Source organism: Miscanthus floridulus, chromosome 9 (assembly GCF_019320115.1).
Source record: "Miscanthus floridulus cultivar M001 chromosome 9, ASM1932011v1, whole genome shotgun sequence".
Lineage (NCBI taxonomy): Eukaryota > Viridiplantae > Streptophyta > Magnoliopsida > Poales > Poaceae > Miscanthus > Miscanthus floridulus.
Genome location: NC_089588.1, coordinates 49,115,463 through 49,134,236, shown reverse-complemented (window position 1 = coordinate 49,134,236; position 18,774 = coordinate 49,115,463). Strand labels below are relative to the sequence as shown.

At 49.8% G+C, this 18,774-nt stretch overlaps 1 non-coding gene across 1 annotated transcript; it reads right to left on the bottom strand.

Annotated features, from left to right (window-relative positions):
• Positions 1-18,209: 18,209 nt before the first annotated feature.
• Positions 18,210-18,296, bottom strand: TRNAS-GGA (transfer RNA serine (anticodon GGA)). Its single transcript has one exon. It is a non-coding gene; the product is annotated as a tRNA-Ser (tRNA).
• Positions 18,297-18,774: the final 478 nt, after the last annotated feature.

Below are 18,774 nucleotides of genomic sequence, written 5' to 3'. Positions count from 1 at the left end.
CTTGGATTCTGATAATACTTCGCTGATATAGTAAACTGGTCGTTACACTTTGTACACGTGGCCATCTTCTGTCTATTCGACCATGATTGTGGTGCTAACAACATTGGTAGCCACCGCAATGCATAATAGCAGGGGTTCTTGTTTGTCTGGTGGAGTGAGGATCGGAGAGCTTGTGAGATAAATCATTAGCTTCTCAGAGAGCCTTGTTTGCCTCAAGAGACCATTCGAATTTCCCTGACTTCTTGAGCAGCTTGAAGAAAGGTATACCCTTTTTGCCTAGCCACGAGATGAATCTATTGAGGGCAGCCATGCACCCTGTGAGTTTCTAGACATCCTTGATGGAGTGCGGAGGTCCCATCCGAGTAATCGCTTGGATCTGCTTTGAACTGGCCTCAATCCTGCATATCGAAGGAACGCCAAAGACACATTTGGTTGCGCGTTGGAGGACAAGGACGATGACACGCACCATCTTGACCATTAGATTTGAGTGAGCAAGGAGAGAGAAGGCTTAGAAGTAAATTTGGATGATTTGTTTTAAAGGTGTTGTTTTCCTTAGTACAATTTTCTGGGCAGATGGATGGGGGCTTCTCAGTGAGGATCGTTTTCTGGGGTGGGTTTAACAATGAAAATAATGATGCATTAGTAGGGTAGATATACAAAATGTCAGGTAAATGAAATTTTCTTGCCCCTACAAAATGGGCAAGGCCAGAGTCAGACTGACCATCATTTTGTTTTATTGTTGAACATATGTAACATCACAAGACACTGAAATTTGTTGTTCTTTGTCAGCCGTTTTGGAAATAACATGGCGACATATGGAAATAACATGACTGGTGCAATGCCAACAGAAGTTTGGCAGCTCCAAATCAATGTAAGAAGGGTGAAAGTGAGGAACAATGGACGGTTGTTGTAAGAAACATGCATGGATATGAGGCACAACTTGTTTAATTCGTTTTTTGGTGTTACCCGATCACAGTGCTATTAGATTACGTTAGTTTTTGTTTGTTAGACGTACGATGCAAACGATTGCTCCAGGAATAGGTCCGAGGCTTCAACCATCCATTCAAGCCCGTTGGTCGGCATTACTCGATCACGCTCGCTTCTAGAAATATGCGATGGCCAACCAAACAAAAAAGGCAATAATTAATTCCCTTCCCATTGCCTCGTGGTATCTGTTCCATTCACGTTATCGTTCCGATGATGGAACGAAACGTGACCTAAGACTCTAAGGTGATCTGTCTATGTCGCACTAGGAGCCAGAGCCCTTGCTCAAATACCATGGACCAACGCCTAAGGCCATGGCCCTAGTGTAGGCTTTCCTCTGCCACTTTCTAGGAGCCAAAGCCCTTACTCAAAATACCATGGATTAACGCCTAGAACCATGGCCCTAGCCTTAATTTCCTTCCCGCTGTGTGTAGGAGCCGGAGCTTTTGCTCAAAATACTTTGGAAGTGGTCATGTGAAATATTTTCACAAAGTTTTTTCATTTCTTCAAAAAAGTCGTTCCTACTAGAGATGCCATGGATCAACGCCGAGGGCCATGGTATCACAGATCAGGATAGCTAGGAATTGAATTTAGGGTTGGTAGCAGAAGATTTTTGGGATTTTGGGAAGAACCCGGGTAAGATGAAGACACGGGAGGGAAAGTAGGTTTAGACAAGATCCATTCCAATGTGTCTGTTCCAGCAGTTACAACCCGTTTATAAACCACCTGCGCCGACAACGCAACTGGGCCGAGCCCCTAATCCTTCCTGAGCCAAGCCCAACAGCATATACCGCCTCAGCTCACATCGTTCATATAGCAACTTCCTAGAATGGACTAGCAACTAAATCACCACATACAGGCAACTTCACTAGCCACTGTCAGCAACGTCATTCTTGACATTCCCTCCCGCTTTAACAGCGACTTGTCCCCAAGCCGCATGATATCGTCACTTGATGACCTCCATATCTTCCCAAGAAGCTAGAGAAGGGGGTTGATGCTCCCACTGAACAAGGACGTGTTCAGACAAGGCACCTCCTTTCTAAATCAGCTGACGAGCAAGTGCCTGTACAGGTAGAATTGGCACAGTGGGATCAGTTATGAGTAGCAACAGATGAAAGATCATCTCATACCTCAGTGTTGGGAGGGACATGCTTCTTCAGCCGGGAAACATGCACAACTGGATGAATCATTGCTTTGTTGACAATTCCAACCTGTAAGCTACTGAGCCCACTGTTGCTGTGATTTTGAATGGCACATAGAACCGAAAAGCTAGCTTGTGATTTCTCCAACTTGAAACTCCCTCTCAGATCTATTGCTATCAGCTTGATGTTTCATGAGCTTTATTTTAATACTCGCATGAGCTTTATTGCAATACTCGCATGAGCTTATCACTCTTAGCATACTGCAATGCATTTCATAGCATATTTTGAGGTGGAGCTGCAGAATGTTTTATCTTGATGTGTGCATGTGCCAACATGGGAAAATGTTTACACAAAGAGTTGGAATATGTGGTGAATGTGCAGTCATTTGGGAGAGTGTCTTTGTTTAGGGGGATCTGCATTCGTGGCTGATTTTGATCACTTTACTGGTTGTGTTGAGCCTTTGCCTCTTCTGGAGGGACTAACACTATTTATGGAAGTTTTGACTAGCTTTGTTAGTTTGCTACTTGTGTTTAGCACATTCAGCATCCTCTTGCAGACTAGCTATCTTGCTTGGTTGTGTCGAGCTTTTACATATGTCGTTGCAAACCAAAGCTTTGCTTCTTCTCGGTTGTGACGAGCTGTTGTTGCCTATGTCTTTGGGACCAAGTTTGCTCTTTTCAAATGACCATGTTCTTTGCTTTTAACCGACTTCTAGTCATTTGGATGAGTTCACACTTTTTCGTTTGCTCTTGATTCATCTTTTTGTGTTGTTGTAGACCTAAGTCTTCGAACATCGCGGGGCAGTCATCCCACCCCGCAAATCAGTGCCGGCACCCTCGATCGTATTCTCGATATCCATCTTAAAGTCGCCACCCTGCAAACAAGGCTGTCTCCAACAGGAAACCCATTGCAAAACCCAAACCCAAAATGGGTTTCCAACACAATACCTGTAGCCTCCAACAGAGTACCTATATAAAAGACCCATTTTATGTGCCAGGAGAGGCATAAACCCAAATCTGATTATGCTCTCTCCTGAAGACTCATCTACAGAAACGGTTGTCTTTTGGGTCTTTTTGTTGGAGAAGACCAAAAATAGATATTGAACTCTTTGTCTATAACGCTATCCAAAAGATGAATGGATCTTATATTTTAGGTCGTGGTCGTTGGAGACACCCTCAGTGACCCTAAGTTGCGTCCCCAGGTTGCCCACGATCTTTTGGCCCTACCCTTGTTATGCGGAAGAAATTTCGGTGCAGGCTCCTTCCACCGTTGCCTCCGTGCCTACCCAGCGTGGATAGAAACCACGTGTCCCAGAACTCATCGCACGGCCAGGTGTTGCGGCTCCTCTGCTCTGCTGCTCCTTTTTTCAACGCATTGGCTCAGGCTTGCAGGCAATACCTGACCCCTGTCTGACGTCGTAGCCATCTCCGCGCCCGCCGCCGTCATTTTGGTGTCCGCCACCACTCGCGCGCTGACAAAGCTCAGGCCATGGGATCCGATGCTCAACCCCGCACAAGAGAGGCGGGAGGCCAGCCAGCGTGTGCAGAGGACGGTGAGAGCCGGTGTTCGCTGCTCTGGCAGGTCCTGTTGAGAGCATCAGAGGACAGGACATCACTACGGCGTTCGATCACCTTGGGTCGTCCATCCGCCAGTGGCAACGCGGGGCTAGCTCCTCGTGCAAGCATGGATAGGAGCGAGCGTAGCCGACCACATGCTCGATGGAATGCCTGACACAGCACTGAATGTAAGTTTTTCGCTGAACCATTCAATCAGTTACTCATGAAATCCTCCAACTTCATTATTGATGCTAGTTTTCCACCATTGCTCGAACTGTAGACCTGCCACCATTGTACACTGTGCCCATGATAATTTTCTAGCCAAGAGAATGAAACTTGATAATGTGAATTGGTTGTTTTGCACTGATCCTAAAAGCATCACTCATTTGTTATTTGTTCTGATATTGCTAGGCATCTGTGGACCAATATAACTGATATTTATCGACTATCCTTGTATCAAAGTTTTAGAATCACTTAACAGATTTTCTATTTGTGAAAAAAAAATCATGTAATGCTTGACATGCTTATCTTAGTTCTATCCGAAGATTGAAAGCTAAAAAACCATCCACACTTTCAGCTAGGTTCTTGGCTCAATTTGTGGCAGCTGTGGTCTTGTGGAGCCTTGATCTTTGTTTTCATAACTGCCATGAAAGACACGGAAGCATGTGCCCTCGTTGCGGCAGTGGTGGCGGCGTCCTGGACCCTTCATCCTGCCATGACGGCCACCAGCACCGTTCTTGTTGTAGCGTCTCCGTTCTCTATTCACGCAGACTGGGGCCTAGGCGATGGCGTTCTAAGGCTGAGGCATTGCTCGTGCGGCGGCGTGGGCTGCAGTTCGTGATTTGACGAACAGAAAAAACCACTACTACAAAATGTTTATCCGCGGCGGCCGTTTTTTGTTTCCCGCGGCGGGCAAACCGGTCCGCCGCTGCCGGGAAGTCACGGTAAATCGTGGCCTTCCTGCGGCGGGCTGCTTTGCCCGCCGCAGTTAATCGATTTACCGCGGCGGGCACCTAAGGAAGCCCGCCACGGTAAATCATTTGGAAAAAACAAAAAAAAGAAGAAGAAAAGCCCACACGGGCTTGGATCTGGGCCGCACTGGACCTAGATCTCGCCGTCAACGTCGATCCGCCGCCGTCACCTGGATCCGCCGTAGCTCCAGCCCGGTCGCGCCACCGTCAGATCCGGCGTCGGCGCCTCCGCCCGGACCGCCCCCGCCTGGATCCGCCCGATGTAGAAGAGGAAGGAGGCGCTCGCGGCAGATCAGACCTCCCAGGCCACGCCACCACCGGATCCGCCACCGAGGCCTCCACCGGGGCCGCCCCCGCCTGGATCTGTCCGCCGGCACCTGGATCTGCCCGGTGGAGAAGGGGAAGGAGGAGCTTGCAGCGGATCCGGCCTCCCCGGCCGCGCCACCGCCGGATCCGCCGCCGAGACCTCCGGCAGGGCCGCCGTCGCCTGGATCTGCCCAGCGGAGAAGGGGAAGGAGGGGCTCGCGGCGGATCCGGCCTCCCCGGCCGCGCCACCGCCGGATCCGCCGCCGGGGCCTCCGCCAGGGCCGCCGTCGCCTGGATCTGCCTGGTGGAGAAGGGGAAGGAGGGGCTCGCGGTAGATCCGGCCTCCCCCGCCGCGCCACCGCCGGACCCGCGGCCGTCCACGCCTGGATCTGCGGCCGGCGCCCTCGATCCACGCCTGGATCCGCGTCCGTCCACATCGGCGCCCTCGCCTGGATCCGCGGCCGCGACGCCGCGCCACTGCGTGCCTCGAGCCGCCGTCCACCGCCTGTTGAGGGAGGAGGAGAGGGAGGAGGAGGGCCGCCGGTTGAGGGAGGACGAGGAGGAGAGGAAGGGAGGAAGAGGGACGCCGTGCCTCGTGCGAGAGGACCAAGAGGAGTGGTGGCTACCGCCGGTTGAGGGAGGAGAGGATCGGAGGAGAGGGAGAGAGTGGCTGCCGGTTGAGGGAGGAGTGGTGGAGAGAGAGAGAGGTGGAGTGAAAACCCTAAAACCCCCGTATATATAAGCCCGATAAATCAGAATTGGATACGGGCCTCGCTGGTGTGCCTATTGGGCCGTGGCCTTTTCCGTGGCGGGCCTTATAATGTGTCCGCCACGGAAAATCGATTTACCGTGGCAGGCACCTTAAGACGGCCGCCACGGTTAATAGGGTATTTTCTGTGGCGGGCATCTTAATATGCCCACCACGGTAAATCGTTTTACCGTGACGGGCAAAAATGCCCACTGTGGAAAATAAAAAGTGCCCGCCGCGGTAAATCGTGGGATTTACCGTGACGGGCAAAAATAGGAGCCCGCCACGGAGACCTTCGGGACGACGCTGCGCAAATTGAATTTTGTAGTAGTGAACCCTCATCCGTCGGGACGCTGCTGATTTGGGCAAGCCGAGTCAATGCTGCTTGCAGCCGAGCCGAGGGATGGAGGGAGCCTGAGCCGATGCCTTGAAGAAAAGGAGCAGCAGAGGAGCCGCACCGCCTGCCCGTGCGATGAGTTTTTGGGACGTGTGGCTTCTATCTGCTGGGTAGGCATGGAGGCATCGGTGGAGGGAGCCTGCACCGAATTTTCTTCCTGTTATGCCGCCCACCTGGTAAACTTCATTTTTGATGTTGTGATGTCTTATCCGTGATGCATCTTTCTGATCCAACCTTCTCCGTTAGCATCTCCTAGCTTGTGGCTCGTCTGGATCAAGTCACCCTCGGCCTTTGGCTCCTACTATGCTCTGTACCCGCCGGCTTCGTAAATAAGTTTGCTTAACCCTACCATGCCATGATCCCTTTCTCCCAATTGCAGTTTTGCGAAATTCTAAATTGGTTAGGTAATTGCTCATGTGTTGCTACGGGCCAAGGAAAAACAAAATCCATCCCTAATATGACGATATCTAGTACTCATCCCAATTATGGCAATACATCCAAGAAAACCAAGGGGATGCCTTACATTCGCATGATAGGCCCCTTAGCACTAGATTAGTGGACTTTTCTTTCATGCATCAACTTAGACCTGATTTCATGTTGCTGTAAGAAACAACACTGCAATCATCATAAATATTCCTCCCTTTATATATATATATATATATATATATATATATATATATATTATACAACAATTTTAATTATTTGATTGGCCCAATTTATACGTCTGCAAGTTGAACTTGCATTGTGAATCAACAAGGAATGGAAGCATACACTTTATACAATGCAAAATGCATTGTCGCTACTATAGAATTTACATTAATCTAACAACAAAAAAACATCAACTCAATATATGTTGATTAATGAAAAATGCGAGCTACTATTTGAAGTATCTATAAGGCTTATGATGGATATTCACAATTATAATAAATGTCATTTAGCATAACTTCTATTTACCCCATATCTTCAGAAAGTCCTCAAGTAGGATTGTTCAAATGAACTCCGCTAATTTCCTCCATGATTTACAGTTGTGGATTGTCAGATTCTTCTGTACCATCATCATCATACCAAGATCGTAAGTTGATTAGTATGAGACTAATATTTTATATACCATCACTCCGCCTAGGCTTCAATGACTCCCGTCCAGGCATTCCTAACAAACATCAAAATATATATATATATACACACATTTGAGGCATGATAAAAAAGGAAAATAAAATTATCTAGCATGTAAATCCTTGATACCATATACTGATTCTAGAAGCCACACAGTTGATAAACTTGATGGTCACACCTTATTCTGCTCACGTGTTTTTCTTAAAAAATGAAGTAAAAATTTTAGCAGGTTAAAAGAATGAATAAGTTAAGTAATGTACATTCTGAATATGTTGCAGATTGAATGCGTTTTTGTCAATCTATGAATTTGACAAAATAAATGGCGTCTTTGTCAGTGAAGAGAGAACAAAAGATCATGCATAAATCTACAGCCCATTTTGTTTCATAGTGCTAAACATATTGCATACATTTTTGCTTATATGGGTAGATTGAATACAAACTTAGGAGCTGCTTTGCATTATCATTCATAATGACAGAGGTAGGTAATTTAGATTCAAAGTTGGAGGGTTATTTGAATTATCTTCATACTCAAAACATGGGTAATTTAGATACAATGTTAGGGTGAGTTATTTTGAATTATCGTTAATAATGGCAAAGGTGGAGAATTTAGATGCAAATATAGGGTGTTGTTTTGAATTAATTTTTATATTAGGAGATGTGGCTAATTTATATACAAACTTAGGAGGTTATTTTTGAATATCTTTCATAATGGTAGAGTTGGGTAATTTAGATGCAAAATTAGGAGGTTAATTTACGTATTTTTTACAATGGCAGAGGTGGGTAAATTTTTATAAATTAGAATAGATTCAATGACTATTATTAGGTACGATGATTAAAGTCTATCTGGTTAAAGGCTAGATGTTTCTGATCATTGTGACAATTTCTAAGATTTATCTTTTTTCTAGCACGTCTAGTGACAATCAAAGTGCTACGTTTGAGATAGAATGTTGTAAAATTATCATTGTGGGGGGTACAACCCCAGATACCCACGGCAGAGTACATGGGCTGCGCTGCTAGGGGTGGTCCAACCCACAAGACGAAGACCTATGGTGCACGGTACAGCTCGGCGTGTACCGCAAGACATCAAGGGCGATATCCTGAAGATGCTATGAGATCTGTTAGGATATGTTCGATCACATGATTCCTGTAATCTGTTATTACTTACCGGTTATCTTCTAGATCTAACCGACTTGTAACCCTACCCCCGGCTATATAAGGCGGGTAGGGGACCCCCTCAAAACACACGCAATATCATACGATAGCCAATACAAACCAACAGACCTGTCTAACTCTTGTGTCTCTGTTGTCTTCTTGTTCTTGATTACACGCACCACAGCTGATTAATCTACCTTCGTGGGATACCCCTCGGAGGACTGCCGACGATATTCTGTCGACAGTTGGCGCGCTGGGTAGGGGTGTGCGTGCTGTTTCCACGACAAACAAGATGGTACATTTTGCAGGCTCTTCGTCCTCTTCAAAGCCTGACCAGATCTTTACAGTCGGATCGATCTCCTGGGTCATCAATGTTGAAGGAGATGGGGAGATCATCGAGCCGGTGCAGATCGATTCTGCGCCAACCACAACAACACCTGCAATGGTAGATCCGATCTCGGAACCGTCTCCGAGATCGTCTTCACCAACAACTCGCCGCCTGCTCCCCCGCTACCCGAGGAAGCAGATCAGCAACGACGATCTGATCACATCCATCGATCAGGTCGGCCAGAAGCTCGCCGACTGCCTCTCACTCATGGAATCGGCTCTGACCACTCTAGTTCGGCGCCGACCACCTTCCGGTTCCGATCTATCGGAAGCTGAACGGGAAACTCTAGGGGATACGGCCACCATCCATCAGGATGCCCTACAGGACAAATTCGCTGAGCAGATTGGAGACATCAACCCTGTCGCTGACCCGATCGTCGACTAGCTCTCGCCGACTATCAATATGCTGCAAATCGGCCAACGTCCTGAAGAATCCCTCCACACCATCCTGGAGGAAAATCCAAACTTTGAGTCCTAGGGCTCTACGAAGATTGTCGCCGAAATCGCTGCCATCCAACCTCCTTTTCCACCCTTCCGAGGAGGTGGGATTTTTAATGTCAGCATCGACAACCCTCCACGAGATGGAGAAACCGATGAGGACCGCACAGCTCGTGTCAACAGAAACGCCAACCATGCGTAGCGCCGAGCGAATGAGGCTGCCATTGCGCTAGCCGAGGCTGCCCGCAACGAAGAACAACTCGACTCGCAGGGGAGGCCACTCCCACTCTGCCGCAACCACGACGATGAATTCGTCCATGTTGACGGCCACGATGTCTACAAGACCCCAAGCGCCAACTTGGCCGTGGCCGCTAATGAGCTCGCTCGGCTCGAGCAAACGGCAGAAGTCACCAAGGTCGCCGTAATGCTTAAAGCCACGCACTGCCAGGTCAACGAGATCCGCCAGGATTAGGGACCTTCCTACTCGACAAGCTTGAATCGCCGATCCGCCGCACCAAAATCCAATCGCCGCCCCCCGGCAGAAGTCGTTTCACCGACCAACATCGTGATGATGGACAACCCCTCCAGGTTGAGCTAGGGGGAAATATATCAACTACCCTCGCCAACTCGACCAAGAAGTCGACCAAGATGTCCGAGCGCACATCAACAATCTCCGGGATGCGCGACGTCATATCGACGGGCGTCGTTTCTCTCGGCATGAAAAGGAAGTACGTCAGCGTTAAGAATACGAGCAAGAGTTCGGTAATCCGGATGCAGCCCTCCAGCCACTTAACGCCGGCAATGCTGCAGATCCCGACGGTGATGATCCTGAAGGGCCCGAGCATTCACGAGAGCACTCCGAACACTCCAGTGGCCCCGTGGTTTCAAAATCACTGGGGTCGAGCCCTACGAGGGGCGGATGAACCCCAAACATTGGCTACAAGCTTATGCCACCACCGTGCGTGCCGTCGGGGGACATACCAGTGTCATGGCAAACTATCTTCCTGTCATGCTCTCACCGACCATAATAAACTAGCTCATGAGCCTCGCCCCAGATTCCATCGAATCTTGAGAATAGTTGAAGAAGGTCTTCACCGACAATTACATGGCTACGTGTACTCGGCCGGGCACCAAGCATGATTTGAATCCTAGTTATCAGAAACCATCCGAGCTTCTCCGTAGCTACATTAGACGTTTTTCCGAGATGAGGAATTCTATTCCTAACATCACGGAAGCAGAAGTCATCACCGCCTTTGTCCGAGGACTCCATCACCGTGACCTCTGCTCCAAATTCAATCGTAAGCCGCCAAAGGGGATTGGTGAGATGATCACGACCGCCGATCAATACGCCGACGGTGCTCAGCTCTGGTCGGCATGCACCGCTCTGGTCGGCATGCGGTGCTCAGCTCATAAGATCAAGGCCTACGGTGCTCAGCTCTGGTCGGCATGCACCGCAAGAAAATCGGAAAACATCTGGGCGATGAAGGAAGATCTGCTCGGATATGATAGATATCGTATTCCTGGTAAATACTTACCATATAGCCGAATAGATCTAGATCTAAACCGACCTGTAATTGTACCCTCCAGACTATATAAGGCGGGTAGGGACCCCTTCGAATACATCTCATATTCAATACAATCCACCAAAGACACAGGACGTAGGGTATTACGTCGATCAGACGGCCTGAACCTGTCTAAATCGCTTGTCTCTACGCTTGTGTCGCCATCCGGCTCCTATTACGCGCACCTCCACCGATTCATTTACTACCGTGGGCATACCCCTTGGTAGACTGATGACCATATTTCATCGACAGTGGCGCGTCAAGTAGGGGTTGTGCGTGCTGATTCTATGGCGAACCAGATGGGAATCTTTTCTTCAACCAACGTCGCTGGCAACTCAGCACTCAGCGGCAACTCGACGCTGGCACGTAGTGGATTGGTTTCCTCAGCGAATGGCCGCACGTGCTGGAGTCCGACGCCTTGCCATGCACCTCCAACAGATGTAACATGCGACAACAAGATCGGAATCTAAGAAAGCTAAGTCAAGTCGCTTCTAATTAAATATTGTTATTATACTTCCAGATATATCCGTTTGTCTGCATGATTTCTGTTAGCAGCAACCCGATCGGATACGCAAGATCATTGCCGCGGATCATGATGACCAGCAATCAAGAAACGCGGCCGGCGATAAAGCGATGTGGAGCGGTGTTTCCACCGAAGATGCTAATCGACCATACAAGCTAATTGGAGTAGTTGAAGAGATATACAAGCACATATGCATCTGGATCTACACTGCCATGCAGGCAACCTCACGTATCTCAGGCATGCAAGGAAGATCTTGGACTGTGCCCTCGCCTCAGTCAGGCACGCTCAAGGACTTTGCCTCCCCACGCGGATTGACTCCGTCAGGCTCCGATTACGTCCGTTCACCTATGACTCTACGTACCCATCCGAGCTATCAAACGAACCGTCCGAGCCGTCAAGCGAGCCGTTAAGTGAGCCGACCGGACTACTCGTTCTGATCACCTGCCGCGTCGCAATGATCTCCGTGAAGAACAACGTTATAACGACCGCGACCATTGCCATTACGACAGGCCAAAAAGCTCGAGGGCTGGGCAATTTCATCGCCGCCGACCAGACGTTATGTCTAAAGATAAGTACCTTTTTATATATGAATATTTAATAAAGTTTTTGCCATGATGTTTCTTCATACTATTCTCTACATGATTATTCTCTAAATGACTTTTCTCCTTGTATACCATCTTAAAGATGACATACACTTCTGCCTCAACAGCTCCCCGAACAGCCACGTTTACGCTTGTGCTCTCCAGAGACGACCCTGTCTCTGGCTACTCCTTACATGTGCATGAGTGCATGCATCTACATTATGGGTGGTTGGCAGTGACTCCTTGGTGATGCTTGTCTTCCTACACGTACACGAGCTCTAGCGCTCCGCGTTATGGTTTATGGGTTAATCAGGGCTGGGGGGCTCAGGGCAGTTTATATTAAATATAAACACATGTCCAAAAGGAAACTTAATGTTTACAATATATTTTAGATATTCTTCATCAACTGGCCGACTAGCCACATTCTCACTTGCGTTACCAAAAATAGCCCTGTTCTTGATCTCACTCCTACACGTGCACGAGCGCCAGCCCTCGGCGTTATGGGTGGTCGGCGGTGGCTCCTCGGCGACGCCTATGCTCTTACACGTAAACGGGTGCTAAGCACTCTATGCTATGGAGTATGGGCTAGTCGGGGCTGGTGATGTGATACAGAACCAACTGGCAGGAAGTTACTCATTTAAAATATGAAGACTTCATACAAACATAATGTCTATCTATTCCACTCTGCTGCCTTCATCGTCGAGTTCATATATTTATTTTTACATCATGTACTACTCATTCTACATATTTATTACAGGATCATCGTCCGGGTGGTCGCACCACCTGGCCTTCAGACTTCTCCGCCGATCAACTGGTCGGACCGCTAGGTTCATGGACTTTGCCACCGGCCAGTTGGTCGGACTATTCAGCGTTCACTTCTACTCGGTGCTCACTTCGTCGCCAACCAGTTGGTTGGGCTGATCGGTGCTCGATTCTTCACCAACCAACTAGTCGGATTGTCCGTCGCTTCATTGTCAGCTATGTTGGGGGCTTGCCAGCTAAGCTAGGGACTCCACGACATTTGGATTGTTCGTCGCTTCATCGTCAGCCACGCTAGGGCTCGCCAGCTAAGCTAGGGAGTCCTTGGCGTTCGGATTCTTCGTACAAGCGTCACCAGCTAAGCTAGGGACTCCTTGGCGTTTGGATTCTTCGTGCAAGAGTCGCCAGCTAAGCTGGGGACTCCCTTGGCGGTCAGATCTTGCTACGTCTCATTGGTGTGCTATCAACTTTCTCCATGCTGTTCGGATCAGGGTGCTGATCTTGGGTAGCACATTTGGGGTCTTGATACGCACATGACAGATGACATTGGCAAGCTTTCAGGCTTATTTTCTTTGACCCTGCTACAAGATTTATTTCATTATCTTCTAGCAGGCTCGAGGACTAAGTGACTATACTTCACCTAGCGGTGAATGTAGTGCTCTTTTCTTGATTTACCTTCCTTATTGACTAAGTCATGGATGATTCCTCGCAAACGGAGTCTAAGTGGCTACACTTCACTCGGAGAATTTTTCAATTTAATCTTGAGCCCCTTACATCCTTCCAACAAGCCTTACTTGGCTAAGTCTGAGATCGATTAACCTATTAAATTGGTCGGCTCCTACTTTCACTGCTCAAGTCATCGGTTATACTGGTTGGCTATGACTTTCATCGCTCGGTCACCAGTTTAACTGGTCGGCTTCGACTTTCACCGCCCAGGTCACCAGTTTAACAGGTTGGCTTTGATTTTCACCGTCCAGGTCATCAGCAAAACTGATCGGCTTTGTGTTAAACTACTCGGACTTGATCAAGATGGTGTCGCCAAGTGGATATAAGGCGCTCAGGGACTAGCTGTGGGGGATATGACCCCCGATATCCATAGGACAAGACATGGGCCATGGCCCAAAGGTGGCCTAGCCCACAAGATCAAGGTGTGCACCGCAAGACTACATGAAGATGTGATTTATTATATAATAACAAATAAGATATTTTCTTTGTAACCCTACCCCTCCAGAGTATATAAGGAGGAGTAGGAGTCCCCTAGACAAGATATATCAAATCTGATACACAATCAATACAAAATAACAGAGCACAGGATGTAGGGTGGTACGTCAAGCTGATGGCCTAAACCTGTATAAATCTTGTGTCTTGTGTCTCTGTTACCATCTGGTTCGTATCACGTGCACCTCCACTGATTCATCTACTACCGGGGGTATACCCCTCGGTAAACTATCGACCAGATTTCGTTGACACCTGCTTCACCTCAATGCCAAGGTAGTAGGAGAGTTGGCCGAGAGGGCTCATGCGGAACCGAGCCACCATCTTGCGCTTGAAGTCGTCGATGTCCACCGCACGTGCTTCTGAGATGATCAAGTCGTCCACATACACGCCAACGACAAGCTCATCCTTCCCCCATCGCCGCGTGCTCTGTTTTGCAGCACGTGAACCCAAGCACGCCCAACATGGCATCGAGCTTGGCGTTCCATGTCCGTGGTGCCTGTCTCAGCCCGTACAAGGCCTTGCGCAACAGCAACACCTTGTGCTCTGCTCCCTTGATGGCAAAGCCCGAAGCTTGCTAGATGAAGACCGTCTCCACAAGCTCGACGTTGAGGAATGCTGACTTGACATCTACATGATGAATGCGCCAATCCTTTGCCGCTGCCATGGCCAGCAGCAGGCGGACCGACTCCATGCATGCCACTAGCGCAAAGACTTCCTTAAAGTTGATGCCCTCATGCTAGACAAAGCCACGGGCAACGAGGTGTGCCTTGTGATTGATGATGGCACTGCGCTCGTCCCGCTTGACCTAGTAGACCCATTTGAGCCCGATCGGACGGCAGCCTGGAGGTGCATCAACGAGCTCTCAAGTCCCGTTCTCTTCGATCACCTTCGTTTCCTCCATCATCACCCACCTCCAGTTTGCGTCCCCCGCTCGGCCTGCGCAAACATGGGTGGCTCCTCCACACTCACCAGGAGCAGCTCCTGATTGTCAAGCAGTCTGCTTGCTAGGCCTGGTGCAGCCGATTCCCCGACGAGGTTTTCCACCCTCTAGAATCGCACCTCGTCGCCATCGTCGAAGGCATCCATGTACTCGTCGATGTCATTTGGAGGAGAGGTGAACTCGACTGGTGTCGTTGGAGGTGTCCCCTGTCCTGCCATAGTTGGTGACTGTGGTGGAGGCATGTGCGCATCCACTGGTGGAGACTGCTCACCCGCGCCTATCACGGCAGGACTTGGCGGCCCACCTGGTGCTGCCACAGCTGCTGGACTTGGCATGTCCACAGTTGGCTCCTCTGCTCCTGCATTTCCTCCTCCGTGGATGGCCATGTGTTCGCTGACGAATGTCCCACCAACGCCACCGGCTTCCCCCATGCCCGAATCCTTCCAATCACAGGCCTCCATTTTGTCGCACACCACACCCCGCGAGACCACCACCTTGCCTCCTCTCGGATCATACAGTCGGTAGGCCTTCCTGCCCTCCTCATAGCCTAGGAGCACCATCGTAGTGCTCCTATCCTCTAGCTTGGTGAGGTTCGGCTTCGTCTTCTTGACGTCGCCGATGCACCCAAACGTCCTGAGGAAGGAGACATCCGGCTTCCTCCCGAATCAAGCCTCGAACGGCGTCATGCCATTCAGGGCCTTCGTGGGTGCGTAGTTGAGAATGAACACCGTCTTGCTCACCGCTTCTCCCTAGAACTCCGCTGGCATGCCCTTCGCCTTCAGCATTGATCAAGCCATGCCCACCACTATCTGGTTCTGCCGCTCCACCATGCCATTCTGTTGTGGCGAGTACGGCGCGGTGTGGTGGCGTACCACCCCCTGATCCATGCAGTACGCAGCGAACTCCACCGATGTGAACTCGCCGCCGCGATCCATCTTTAGCACGAGCAACTTCTTTTTAGACTCCGCCTTAGCCCGCGCCTGGAACCACTTGATCGTCATCGCCTCATCCTTGCTCATCGGGAGCTGCAGCCATGGCTATAGTTGTCCACGAGCAGCAAACAGTAGCGCTGCCCGCCATGCGTGGCCGGCACGATAAGCCCGCAGAGGTCGCCGTAGACGTGCTCCAGCACGTTCCCCACGCGATACTTGGCTGCCTTTGGATATGGCTGCCTCCCCTACTTCTGCACCAGGCGGCTGTTACACGGCTCGCTATCGTGCTCGATGTGGGGCAGCCCATGCACCATCTTCTCCAGCTGACAAAGCGCGTCAAAGCTGAGATGGTCGAACCGGAGATGCCACAGCCACGGCTCCTCGGTATGCCACGCCACCAAGCACATAGGCTGCTCCACCTTCAGGTCGAGCAGGTAGAGAAGGTTCCGGGAGCGCTGCAATTTGGCGAGTAGCCTTTGCTCCCGGTCTTGAATCTTAGGATCCAACTCTTGACCAGCACCTCACACCTGTGCTCGTCCAGCTGCCCAATGCTAACGATGCTCAAACGTAGCTGCGGGATGTAGTACACATCCGTCAGCGCGTGGTGCTCGTTGTTCTGGCACCAGAAAATGATGGTGCCACGGACTCGAATCTCCACCTTCGAGTCGTCCCCGACTTCACCGACCCCGTAACACCGCCGTCGAGCTCGGAGAAGGCATCCCTAGAGCTGGTCATGTGGTTGCTGGCGCTGGAGTCCAGGTACCACCTCTGCTCCATGCCGCCGCCCACTCATCCTAGGTGGACTCGATGTCGTGCAGTGCACATAACATCACCATCAGGAGAGTAGGCTTGTCATTGTCCACCTGCGCGAGGTGTGCCTTAGCCTTCTTCTCCTTCTTCGGGTTCTTGCACTCCTTGGCCCAATGGCCAGTCGTCCCGCAGCGCCGACAGGTGTCCCCGTCCAGAGGCTCGCCGTCCTTCTTCTTTCTGCGGGGCCTTGCTGTGGCTAGAGGAGCCTTCCCTAGACCGCTTCTTCCGCATCCGGGCTAGCCACTCCTCGGTCAACAGCAGCTTGCCGCTGGTCGGTGTCACAGTCGCCTTTGCACGGTCGTCCACCGCCCGCAAGTGCCCAATCACATCCTCGATCGTGAGGGTGGACATGTCGATCAGCGTCTCGATGGAGAGCGCGATCTGGGTGTACTTGAGCAGCACGACACGCAGATACTTGGCGACTGCCTCCTCGTCGTCGATGGTGACGCCGTGTGCCGCCATTTGACTGACAAGCGACTGCAGCCGGAGGGAGAAATCCTCCACCGCCTCCCCGTCGCGGAACGCCAGTGCATCAAACTCCTGCCGCAGCTGCTGCGTCTTCACCTTCTTCGCGTGATTGGACCCGATGCGCATGGCCGCGATGGCGTCCCAAGCTTCTTTGGCGGATCCCTTCGCCCCTAGTGGCTCCCTATACTCCGGAGGCATGGCGGCCAGGATTGCCTCCAGCGCCGAGCAGTCTTCTTCTTCGTCCTCGGTGCCTAAGTCGATAGTCTTCCAGAGCCGTCAGGTTCTGAGCTTGACCTTCATGGTCATTGCCCACTCACCGTAGTTGGTGCAGCTGAGGACCGGCTAGTTAACTCCGCTAACGCCCCGCACGATCCTCTGCACGGGTGCCTTCTAACGCGGTGGTGGTGGCAGAGGCGGCAGATACGCCCCTCCACCCTGCACCGCCACTGTCTTCGCAGCATCGCCGTCCATCGCTGGTGATCAACTGCACGACAATCTTGGCTCTGATACCACTTGTTGGCCCATTATCTCTCTGCACAAGTGAGCAGCGAGCTCACCAGCACCCTCACTCACAAACTCACGGTTAGAGGTAGAAAAAGAGTTGAGAACAACACACACTGCACGAGCAGCACCAGCATACACACACTCCACGAGCAGCACCAGCATACACACACTGCACGAGCAGCACCAGCAGCTCTGATTTTTGAATGGCTGAACTGTGAATATGTGATGCAGCTGAACTACATTTTACATTACCATAGTTGCAAGTATATACACAGAGGTTGGTACTGAAGGTTGATTGCTGTAGCAGTTAAGTCTAGTCTACTCTTCAGTCCTACTTGATTGCTAGGAAGTTGCTGTGCAGTTGCAAGGAAGTTGCACTACAGTAGCAAAGAAATTACACTGCAAGGAATTGACTGACTTGCCAACTTCCTGCTGCAGCAAACTAAACAAGGACAGCACCGATTATCTTACATTCCAGTCCAATGTTGTTAGCACGGCATGTCAAAAAGTTGCATTTAGTATGTAAGTTTCTTCGAAATTGATTGAAGGAAAAGCATAAAAATTCAAATGTACTATTGGCATGCAGAAGTAGAAATAACACACCTTGGGGAATAGTTGAAAGAAAGAGAATTTCTATTAATTAAAGGTATTATTGTTGGAATAAATTGTTATTTAATTTGATACATTGTGATCGCTGACATTGATGAATTAAGAGAAATGGAAAGAGAGGGATTCGAACCCTCGGTAAACAAAAGTCTACATAGCAGTTCCAATGCTACGCCTTGAACCGCTCGGCCATCTCTCCTACATAATCTTATTATGGAAAATAAACTGAGTGAATAGCGAGTTTTCGTATTCCTGCAGTACAGGTACAGCCACAACGGCTCGGGAATTCCATGGCTCTATTGGATTGTATGGAAAAATTCCTTTTCATCTAAGTGGAAGGATCCTCTATATTTTTACTAGGAATTCCGCTCACAGAGCTGCATGGTATACTTCTCACAGAGCTGCATAGCTGAGAGTAACTGTTTTGGGTTGATGAAACCCAAAGAAATCCACGGGTAAAGATCATTTTTAACTATCTTGTGACCTTTTGGAAAAATTGCACAATATGTAAAGCACGGCTCCAAACATGGTGCCATATAGCTATAGCTTAACATTAAAGACGCAAGAACTTGATTTGGCAGAGAGGCATCCCTTAAAACAGGTTCATTCCAGATTTCATTGTCTTTCACTTTCTTCCATTAGTCAAAATTCATGTTCCGCAAAGTGAAGCCAAGAGA